Source organism: Elephantulus edwardii, unplaced genomic scaffold, assembly GCF_000299155.1.
Source record: "Elephantulus edwardii isolate Elephantulus edwardi_28Jun2011 unplaced genomic scaffold, EleEdw1.0 scaffold00216, whole genome shotgun sequence".
In the NCBI taxonomy this organism is placed as follows: domain Eukaryota; kingdom Metazoa; phylum Chordata; class Mammalia; order Macroscelidea; family Macroscelididae; genus Elephantulus; species Elephantulus edwardii.
Window position 1 is genome coordinate 3,118,056 of NW_006399966.1, and position 9,595 is coordinate 3,127,650.

Sequence of the window (9,595 nt, forward strand, 5' to 3'; positions counted from 1 at the left end):
CTTTTTACCCTACTGGAGAAGTTTTTGGATGTGCATAGGGATTTGAGTCTTAGAAGGTCCCATTCATCTATGTTATCTTCTCCTGGTTGTAGCTGCCATGTTGTTAAGGTGTCAATTCTCCCCAAAGTGATCTTGAGCTAACTCAATTCCAATCATAATCCCAGCATAGTTGTTGTGTGGTTTTGCTTTGTTGTTTGTTTTTTTTTTTTTTAAAAAAAGGAATTGGCATGTTGAGTCTCAAATTTCTATTGAAATGCAAAGGACCTAGAATACCCAAAACTTCTCAAAAAAAGAAGAACAAAATTGGAGAACTTAACCTTTCTGAGTTCATCATGACTTATCAAGCCAATATGATACTGTTACAAGGAAAAATATATAGATCAGTGGATTGCAATAAAGAGTCCAGAAATACATCTACAGTCACTTATCTTTGCATAAAGTCACCGAAACAATCCAATAGAAGAAGTCCTCCAACATATGGTACAAAAATAACTGATTAGACAGGGAAAAGCAATGCATTTGAATCCTTCATCACCATGATACTCACTGCTATAAAATTGATTTAACTCAGAATGACCCTCCATCAGATTTCTGAGACTGTAGACATCAGCAGAAGGAGATTGGCCTTCTTCTTCTTCTTTCTCTTATGGATTCAAACACATAATCTTTTTTTAAAAAAATATTTTTTTATTTTACACTGGTTTGCTTACAAAGATTCTATACAGTGTTTTTCACACCAAATCTTTCCCATTTTCTCTACCTACGCCCACTCTATACATCAAATTGTGCAACCCTATGATTACCCACACACACACACACACCCATCTTCACCCCTCTTCTTCTACCCTCCCCCACTTGGATCCTTATATCTGTTTTACTAGCTACCTATTTCTATAATAATGGTTTCATACAGTATTTGTCTTTATGGGATTGAGTTAGTTTACGTAGAACAATGTTCTCCAGTCCCTCTCAAGTTTAGTAATTTTTTTTTCAATCATTGCTCCTGCGTGCTGCATAGTCTTCCATCATGTGAATGTACCAAGCCATTTCTCAATCCATTCCATCGTAGTTGAACATTTGGGCTGCTTCTATGTTCTTACAAGGGTGAATAATGCTGCTATGAACATTGGTGTACAAATCTTCATTTGTGTCTCATTTCTAGTTTTTTTGGGGTATATTCCAAGCAGTGGAATAACTGGGTCATATGGAATTTCTATGTTCAACTTTTTGAGGAAACACCAAACTGCCTTCCAGAGTGGTTCTACCATTTTACAATACCACCAAGAATGTATGAGTTCCTATCTCTCCACATCCTCTTCAGTATTTATTACTTGCTGTCCTGTTAAACTTTGCCACTGCTACTGCAGTGAGATGGTATCTCATTGTGGACAAACTCAAAATCTTTTGTTTAGCGGTACAACCTACTGCAAATTCTGCCACCAAAGCCCCCTATATTCACATCACACACAAAAATGAAATCTAACTGAATGGCATATCTTAATTATAAACTAAAGCTACAAAATTTTGTGTGATAAAATATAGGAAAACGTCTTTTAGATTTGATGCTAGGTTTTAAGATCAATTACAAAAACAATAAGTAGAAAATATTGGTAAACGAGACTTCATCAAAATAGAAAACTTCTGTTCATCTAAAAACATTGTCAAGAAAAAAATAGGTAGGATTTATAGAGGGGAAAATGTTAGATATGTATATCTAACAAAGTACTTATACTCAGAATATTTCAAGAATTCCTATAACTCAATAATCAATTTTTAAAAGTTCAATGTTTTTAAACAGGCAAAAAATGGAATAGAAATTTCACAAAAGAAAATATTGTGAAAAATATGGTCAAGAAGCATGTGAAATAATGCTCAACTTCATCAACTCAGCTCATTACTGTCAAGTCTGAATCTCGTCATAGCTCACCCACCAGCAGATTTTCAGAGGTGCAAATTACATGGGAGGAAATGGTGCGTCTTCCACTCTTAGAACCACGGGTAGATTCAAACTGTCAGAAAGGCCCTGCCTTTGTGTTAGTACTGTAATTCCCACCAGAGTAGGCCACCAGAGTTCCCTGAACGGATATATTGTTGTTGTTATTGCTTAGGACCCCTCAAGTCAAATACAACTCATTGCAATCCTATTTCCTTGGAGGCTAGGATTTTGAAGCCCTGTCTCACATACTTTGGGCATGTGGCCAGAAGAGATCGGTCCTTGGAGAAGGGCATCATGCTTGGAAGGGTGGAGGCACAGTACAGGAGAGGAAGACCCCAGATGAGATGGAATTATATAGCAATGGGGGTAGAGGTGTCAGAATTAGTGAAATTGGCTCAGGACAGGGAAGGATTCAGAGTGGCTGTACATAGAGGGTCGCGATAGGTCACAGGTGACTCAATGGCACATAACAAAAACAACAACATACTATATTGGTTGTTTTTTTACTTAGGCCTCTTACTTAGAATCAACAAGACCTCTGAGAGGGCCTTTGTATTTAAAAGTTAGAAGTTATTATATTTTGGAGGAGCACTCTTCTAAGTGGTACAGCACTCTTCCGTCAATATGCTGTACTAAAGTAACCTGGGGTTGCTGTGATGCTGAATCTTGTGCCATTGGCATGTCAAATGCTGTAACAGTTACCCATGGTGGACAGTGTTTGGTGAAGCTCCCAGTTTAAGGTTTGGAAGCAGGAGTGGCATCCACTTCCTAAACAACATGCCTCTGGAAACTCTATGAACTTTGGTAAATGACAGGCTTCGGGTCTTTTGTTCATAGGGTCGCAATGAGTCGTACTCGATTCGATGGCAGTCAACAACAACATAACAACCCTCTGAACAGCCAACTTGAACCCTGCCCTATCCTGTGCCATCTTTATCTCTGACATACTAAAACCCATTGCTGAAATACATAATTAAGCAAATGGAGCGAAATTTTAACTGCCATAAAATGTTCACTGTCCTTTTAAATTTTCTATATGCTTGACATTTTTAATAATAATTTTTTTAAGATAAAGTAAATAAACAGAAAAACCTCACTATTTGCTTTTTCTTCTAAGAGACCACTGAAACCATCTGGTTAGCTTCTGCATTCCTGTTCCCCTTATTTTACCAAAAGAAGTCACTCTTCTTCTGTCATCAGCCCCAAGAGGAGCCCTAGTGTTACTTTACTCCTATTCACCTCCCCCCGCAATAACCTAAGAAATCTGTAATTTACTTTCTGTCTCCATAAATTTGCTTATTATGAACATTTTATATAACTGTATCACACCCAATGTGTGAACTTTTATGTCTGGCTTTTTAGCACACCATTTTCCAGCTTTAATCTTATTGTAACAGGTAGTGGTGATTCAGAATTGATTCCTTTTCATTGCCAAATGATGGTCCATTTTATAGATACATAAAAGTATATTCACTCATCACTTAATGGACATTTGAACTGTCTCCACCTTCAGGCTGTTATAAATAATTGCTGTGAATGTTCTTGTACAAGTTTACATCTGGATGTTATGTTTTTATTTCTCTTGCTTCCACATCTGAAAGTGGAATTTCTGCATTAGATGGTAGTAATTCTGCTTAACTTGTTGAGAAATCGTCAAACTGTTTTCTGTATAGTTGTCCTATTACTTTGCTAATAACAATGTATGAGAGTTCTAATTTTCCATATCCTCAGTAATATTATTGTCAGTCTGTTTTAGTATATCCATCTTGTGAATATAAAATAATGTTTCATTATGGCTTTGATTTCTACCTGCTTAGTGACTAATTTTTTTTCTGTAGTGTGTTGAACATCTTTTTATGTACTATTGACCATCTGTGGATCTGCCTCAGAGAAATTTCAAATTATTTTTCCATTTTTTAATTGAGTTATTCATCTTTCATGGTCTTACTATAAGACTTCTTTATATGTTCTGCACACTAAATCTTTATATGTTATTTTTAAAGACTTTCTCCCATCCTGTGAAGTTTCTGGTTTTGGGTGTTTGGGGTTGGTTTGAATGGGGTTGTTTTGTTTTGTTTTTACTTCCATGATAGTGTCCTTTGGTATACAAAAGTTTTCACTTTGATGAAGTCCAATTTACCTATTCTTTTTTTAGTTCTTTGTACTTTTGGTGTCATAGCTAAGAAACTGTTGCCTAATCCAAGTTCATGTGCTTAGCCAACTGTCCTTGCACCATTTGTTGAAATTCTTTCTCTGTTAAATTGTTTCAGCACCCTTTTCAAAAATCAAGTAACTATTAATGGGTTTGTTTCAGCATTCTCAAGTCTTTCCCACTGAGATCTCAATCAACTCTTACATGTTTAAACCAGCACGTTTCAGGGCTCCAACCTTGATATTTTCAGAGATTGTGGTGGCTGCTCTAGGTCCCTTCGGTTTCCAGTTTTAGTAATTTATTTAGTGGGTTCCTTAGGGTTTTTAATGTACAAGGTCATAATACCAGGAAATAGATATCATTTTGCTTCTTTCTTTACACTTGGATTCTTTAATCTCATATTCTTACCTTGGTAGAATCTCCAGTACAAGCGCAGAAGAGGACATCCTCATTTTGCTTCTGAGATGACTGGGGATGTGTTCAATTGTTCACCATCAAGCAGGGTGTCAGCTGTGGGGGGTTTGCAGATGCCCTTTGTCAGATTGAGGAAGTTCAATTCTATTCCTAGCTTGAGTATTTTTAACACAAAGGGGTGTTGGATTATGTCAGATACCTTTTCTGTAAGTATTGATATGCTCATATGACTTTTGTATTCCATTGACATAGTATATTGCTTATTGATGTTTAGGGTTAAAACAATCTCACACCCCTAGGGTGGTTGTTGTTGTGTACTGTCTAGTTGGAAACAATGCATAGTTGACCCTCCAGTGGGTTTTCAGAAGCAGTTAATGACACAGGAGGAGATAGCCCATCTTTTCCCTCAGAGCAGCTGGTAGATTTGAACCACATGCCTTTGGGTTGACAGCATAGCCCCTACCACTAGGTCACCAGGCAGATCTTAAGAATGTATAATCCTTTTTCATCCTGCTGGGTTCAGTTTGTTAGTATTTGCTGAGGATTTTATATGCATATTCATATGACATATTGACCTGTGGTTTTCTTGTAATGTCTTCATCTAGTTTTGATATCAGGGTCATACTGACCTCACAGAATGAGCTGAGAAGTATTAAAGTTTCTTTTTTACTCAGCTTCTCTTGTTCTTTATGACACCATGAGAAATAGTCAAGGCTTGGGAAGGCTTATCTGGGATTCTCAACTGAACATGTATCTGAATCAACCAGAAGCTTGTTCAGTGCAGATTTAGAGGGTTTGGATCCAAGAGATGCTGACTTAGAAAGTCTGTTACAGGCTTGAGGAAATCTATGTTGATAATGAATACTTCTAAGAGATTCTGAAACGATCCCTCTAATTTCACTTTAAGAAACACTGATGGGGGGAGCTCTGGTGGCCTAGTGGCAAGGAGCTGCAACTACAATCCCACAGGCACACGGTTCGAATCCACCAGATGCTCTGCCGGGAAAAGGAGGAACAATCTCCTCCTGTACCAGTCAGATCTGATTTGACGGTACACACACACACACACACACACACACACACACACACACACACACAAGAAACACTGATGGGGGGAGAGGGGGGAAACAACAACACGTTGATAGAGACTTGTCCAAGCTGACTTGACCAAGCAACCCCAGAAGATGAACCGTTGTATTTGTTGTTATTATTTGCTGTCGAGTTAACTCTAACTCATAACGACCCTATGTACAACAGCTCTGAACCCTGCTCTATCTTGAGCCAACTTTATTGTCTCTGACACACCTACCCCCATTACTCCAGTCACTGAGTCAATCCATTTTATCCTGGGTCTTCTTCTCTTCCGCTGTCCCTCTACCCTTCCAAGCATGATGTCCCTCTCTAAGAACTGGTCTCTCCTTGCAACAGGCCCAGTGTATATCATATGGAGCTTCAAAATCTTTGCCTTCAAGGAGCAGCCTGGTTTCCCCCTCTCTAGAAAAGACCTGTTTGTTCTCTTAGCAGTGCATGGTATGCTCAATACTCTTCTCCAGCACCACAATTCAAAGGCATCAATTCTTCTTCTGTCATCCTTAGTCATTGTACAGGAGAGTATTATTTCTTCACGTAGGAGTCTTCTAGTCTTTAGTTTGCTTGTATCCATCATGTCTACGAGGGACCTAGAAGATATACTATTTCCAAAATTTATTTATCCGCAAAACCTTTTATTTCAGGGGGATTACCTCACAGGGTTGATCTTCCACAGAGCACACTATGGAAACACTGTGCCAGAATTACTCACATATCCCTCTCGACTTTCACAGATCCTTGTTCTTAAACACTCCTCCCTCTAGCCTGCAGCTGCCTTTCTATGTGCCACTGTCAGCGGCCTACTAGGGCCTTGGTCAGGGTAAGATGATTTAAAGATTTGCCTCAGGGATGAAAGTTTAGGAAGTGACCAAAGACTCAGTAATCAAGTGTCTGGAGACTGGATTGACCAGATGTTAGGTGAGGGAGGAGCAATAGTACAGAAGGATTTAGTAATTGCTATGAGTAGGGTCAAGAGCCAAGTTTGGCCTAGGGAAGGTCCCCAAGGCTAGGAGATCTCAGACAGCAAGGTAGTAAGGCTGGGCTCTTTGTCTGTTATTTTCCTCACCTCTGTATCCTCAACCCAACACAATGCATGACACACAGATTTTTTTCAATTACCCATAGAGGATTATTCAGCCTTCCTTTGGATAATGCCAAGTTTATGTACCTTTCTAGTCCTGCATGACCCTATAACCTAGTGCAGAACACAAGGAAGGTTGCTGGATTAATTTCATCCAGAGAGCCTCCTCCACAGTATCTGGGCCACCCTACGTGGTGTTCCTAGCATTGGACATGCTCCCAAATCTGAATTGTAGGGAGGTGGATGCCAGGCAGTTTCTGGAAAAAGTCTTTCCTTTTCCAAATACCCTTTCTCCCCATATCCAGCAGAGCTTGACCTCAAAGTGTACATTTTAAGACTCAAAAAAGTTGGGTTTGGGCCTGATTGGGTTGGCGCTAGATGTTGGTGATTTGTGCAATCACTGAAGCCCGGTTGGGCTTCAGAGACAGAGGCCTTTGGCCTTGACCTTGGAAAAATATCTGAAAGCCAAGAGAAGTTGCTCTGGGATAGCTTCCTGGGCCCACCCTCTAGGCTGGTTCCAGGATATTTTCCTATCCCAGCCCTTTGCACTCCTGTAACTCATTAAAAGTACTTTAAAAGGTCTTTTGTCTCTTCATTGGAATTTCCACTTCTTTATTCCAAGAACTCTAAACTTCTCAAATTAAAAATTGGTGACAAGAAGAGGGTTCCCTTTAAATAACTTGTGTAGAAAATAAAAATTTAAAACTATAACAATGGCTTCACGATGACCTGTTCAAGAGAGGAAATGTTTTCTCTCTCTTAGGCAACATCTAAACTGTAGATAAGCCCTCAGCTGACTGGAGAAGATTCTCTTCTGTGCAATACAAAACTGATCCCCCACGACCTTGTCTTGTCAACACTCCATAAGTTTCTTCTGAGTTGCTTCATAACTTCAAAAGCACAATGATATACCTTCTGGGAATTAAGCTTTACAAATAACTTGCTCCTGCTAAATAAATAAACTTCAGAGAGCAGAGCAAGCTAATGTCCAGGGAACGGATGTGCAGGCTTGAGGACCGCTGGTTCTCAGGGGCTGTAGAGTCAGCACGGCTCTTGAAGGGATCTGTCATTTCACGGCGGGGAACTGAGACCCCATGATCACACAGTGGCAAAGCTGGGGTTAGGGCTGGGTTTCCAGACACCAGATCCTATTTCTCGTTCCTTCCTACAGCTGGGCTCAGCTCCCTTGGTGTGATGCCTTCCCTGCAAGGCAGGCAGACAAGAATCTGACAGCTGCCTGATGGAACACGAAAAGGAATGGGAGTCTACCACCGTCTTCCCTCAGCCCAGCCTCAGCATATTGAGTCACTTGTCTGTGTTGTGCTATGAAAGTCTTTTGCTAGATCAAATGAATTCTATGTGGATGGGGAATCTGACGTCACCCATGGGGTAAGACAGATTCTCACCCTTGGCTACACTCTAAGATTATTGTTTACAGTCCAGATTTACAGGTCACATTCTACACCAATTATATCAGAATCCCGGGAGGGGGGGGGAGGGGGGGCAGCAGTGGAACCAAGACAATAATATTTTTTAAAGCTCTTTGGTGTTATCAACAGAAGGCCAAGTTTGTTCAGGAACCACAGGAATAGGACCACTTAAATGAAACCAGTGTAGGGGTGGGAAGATTTTGGTCATAATTATGACTGTCCATCATTTATGTCAACAAAACTGAATGACTTTGGGCAAGTAATCTAAGTTTTTGGGAGCCTCTGTTTCTTTGTCTGTAAAATGAAGATATTTTAGAACCCATCTCATAGGGTTATTATAAGAATTCAATGAGAGCCCCTTTTCCCTTCTTGGCGGGTGAAGGAGGCCGCAGTGGTGCTGAGTGTGTTTCCTCCCTTCCTCTCCCTCGGGGCGACCTCCCTCAGGGGCTGGGGCCTCTCACACTGTGCGGTCTCTCCGACGCAAGACAGTCCCAGCCCGGATATGGCTCGTGGGCAGCAGAAGAGTCAGTCTCAGCAGAAAAATGCCAAAAAGCAAGCTGGACAAAAGAAGAAACAAGGCCGTAATCAAAAGGCTGCCACCAAAGCTGCATGAATATAAACCTGCACTGTCTGTAGGACACAAATGCCAGACCCTAAGACCTTCAAGGAGCACTTTGAGAGCAAACATCCTAAGACTCCACTTCCTCCAGAATTGGCTGATACTCAAGCATAAGGTTGTTTACAGGTGAATCCATGACACCTTTGACTCTTCTCCTGACTCAGATCTTAGGTAACAAACCGGCAGCTGCTTTTCTAACAAACTGTTGATCAGCAAAAATAAAGGGGCTATAGAAACAACTCATTTTTTAAATTTTTTTAACCATTTCAGTAATTTTATATGTACAGTAATTCAATAGCACAAATCATATTAATTATATGGTCTTGATAAACAGTAATGTTAGAAATTAGTAGAAGGCTCACCAAGTCTATTGCCCCTTTTTTTCTGGTACAAAACCAGGTGACATTTCACAAATGTCTTTGTGGGAATATACCTTGGGTTCTAACCCGGAGAAGGCGAGCAGCTATCCCAGATGACTTCTTAGGGTGCTGGTACAGAGTCCTCGCCCATCTCCGCCCAGCTTGTCTAGTCAGGTTGATTGACCCTGGTCATCCTCAGCCCCGCGCGTCCCCAGGTTAAGTGGGAGCGGGGCATCCACGGAGGATGGATGTCGCTGCACCTGTTGCCACGTGCATACGCGACGCCCTCGGCTGCCCCCACAGCGCACAGTTCCCCGCGGGCGCCCGAGTGGGACCCCTGCCAGCCCAAGTTACCTATCAGAGGGGTTTTGCATTCCGCTTCACTCTCGCCACCTGTGTTTTCCTAGAAAAACTCATTTTTATGCTGTTTTCTTTTGGGCTTCATTGCAAAGACAATTCTGTGTAAATGTACAATTGACTCTAATTGGGAAATCTGAAAAGCAATCCATCCTTAT

The 9,595-nt window shown here is 40.7% G+C and overlaps 1 pseudogene; it reads left to right on the top strand.

Annotated features, from left to right (window-relative positions):
* The first annotated feature begins 8,604 nt into the window (after positions 1-8,604).
* Positions 8,605-8,835, top strand: LOC102864814 (annotated as a pseudogene).
* The last annotated feature ends 760 nt before the right edge of the window (positions 8,836-9,595 follow it).